We start from the raw sequence: 2,471 nt of genomic DNA, 5'->3' as shown, positions 1-2,471 counted from the left end.
AAAAAAGAGAGAAGGCAAGAAAAAAAAAAAAAGGTCCAGGAAAAAAAATATCTCCCAATTGATACAACAGCCCAAATGGAATAAAGCCTTTTCTAGATTCCGATGAACCACACACACAGTTCCTGAAAGCCCCAGGCCTGGATCCCAGGTTCCCTGTGTGCATGCCCTGAATCTGAAGCCATGGGTGGGATGGAGAGAGGATTCAATCCCATGAAGTCCCACTTACCTGCTCTGTTCTCTCTGGGTGTGACAGTCATCTTTCTGCCACGCCCTCTCGATCCCACGCCATGCTCCACTTTTGTGTGGGATGGCAGAGTCCTGGGGCTCTGCAGCATGAAGGCCTATGGAAGAAGGCGGTTAGACAGAACCAGATGCACAACTGGAAGGACCTGGTGCAAAATTAAAATAGGGGACCCATGTTCAAAATTTCATGTTAATGGGGAATGAATATATTGTTCAGAAAAGATGAGAATGGTCACATGAGTTGAGAAATGAATCACTATCACTGTGATTTGCAGGAACTGTTGAATTTGTAAATGGTCTTTGCTGTGCATCTTTTCAATGACAATCTAAAAAGATGCAAAACTAAAAAAGTTATTCATTTCAATGTGACAGCGATGGAGCCTCAGATCCCATATGTGTGTGAGAGGGACTATGCACAGTGATGCCACTGGGAGCCACCCATTCCACCACACCCTCAAGTTGCCATGGGGTTGACCCCAACCCCACGGTGGCCCCATGTGTGTCACAGTAGAACTGTGCTCCGTGGAGTTTTCAGAAGATCACAAGGCCTTTCTTCTGAGACACCTCTGGGTGAACGTGAACCTCAAACTGTTTGGGTCATAGCCACATTTGTTAACTATTTGCCCCTCCTGAGTCATCTTGAGGGCTTCTAATCTGATTCCCACACATTTGAGCTTTTCTGGGTAAATCTTTCTTCAGAATTACACACAGGATATTTAGATTTTTTACCATTTACATTCATCTCTCCTCTCCTCTCTGGATTCTTTGTTCAAGAGTAAGTGACTTCAAATAGTGTAGAAATTCCTCAAAACGTCTAGTTGTCCTCATGACTCAGTGCTGCAAGAACAGACAAATCATAAATCGTGTCTTTAAATAAGAGAGATGCAAATGGAAACCACAACGAAGTGTCATCTCACCCCAGTAGCAGTGGCAAAGGTTAACAGGACAGCAAGCAGTAAATGTTGGCTAGGATGTGGAGGGCCTGGAACTCTCATACACTGTTGGTGGTATGTAAAATGGTACAGTCACTCCGGAAGGCAGTTTGGCATGTGCTCAAAATGCTGAACACAGAGATTCCATATAACCCAGCTATTCCACTGCTAGGAATATACCGCAAGGAAATTAGAACTGATACACAAAAAGAGATTTTGTACACTGATGTTCATAGTAGCGTTATTCACAATAGCAAGAACATGGAAACAGCCCAAATGTCTATCAGCAAACAACTGAATTGAGAAACTGTGGTACAGTCACATGATGAAATACTATGCAGCACTCAGGAGCAACAATTTTGAAAAATACTGTGTAACATGGTACAGGCTAGAGAGCATTATGCTGAGTGAACTAACTCAGGCCCATCAGAACAAATGTTGTATAAGATCACTACTGTGAAAACAGAAGGATAATCAGTGAAATGTGTATGGAAGGGAGGGGGCAGGGAGACTGAGAGTGGGGAGGGGGGAACCATAGGGTGGCAGAGCTTGGTGGATGAAGGGAGGGGTTAAAAAACACACAAACAATGTACATGAATGAAACACAATTAAAAGAAGAAAAATGTGCACCTTTAACAAATTTATTTCACAGTTTAGGAGGTGAGAAAGTTTTCTTCCTCTGTAGATTCTAGAGGCAAGCATGCATGTCTTTGAGCTTCTGCTTCTGGGCGTTCTCCATGTGGGGTGTCTTCTCTCTCCCTCCAACTCTCATGCTTGTTTGATTTCTTTTATCTCTCAAGACTCATTCAAGACACAGGCTACACGAATGCTATTCCATTAACATAGCAAACAGCCATTCTCCACTTTGATTTACAACACACATTTTTCTTTCTTCCCTCTCCCCCCGCCCCACCAGACACAATTTGATCCATAACATTTTACCTTTTGCCCCCTAAGTTAATCTCCTTGGTACATTTAAAACACATTCACCCCATCACATCATCCTTGATTCCTTAAATCAACTCCAAAGCCCAGATCTTATCTTCTGAATTATCTGAATCAAACGTTGTTGTTGTTGTTGTTGTGTACCGTTGAGTCGGAACTGACCCACAGCTGACCCTCTGGCATCAGAAGCAATTAATTGAACAAGAGGAGACTGCAGATCCTTCTCTAGCAAACCAAACATGAGTGAGATGTGAGACAAATTCTGAAAAAATTCCTCTTCATCCATGAACCTGTGAAATGACTACAAGTACAATGGCAGTAGAACAGGCACCTGGTAGGCATTTCCATTAC

This window comes from Elephantulus edwardii, unplaced genomic scaffold (genome assembly GCF_000299155.1).
Source record: "Elephantulus edwardii isolate Elephantulus edwardi_28Jun2011 unplaced genomic scaffold, EleEdw1.0 scaffold00045, whole genome shotgun sequence".
Taxonomy (NCBI): Eukaryota; Metazoa; Chordata; class Mammalia; order Macroscelidea; family Macroscelididae; genus Elephantulus; species Elephantulus edwardii.
The sequence above is the reverse complement of the archived record's forward strand: the minus strand, read 5'-3'. Positions refer to the sequence as shown.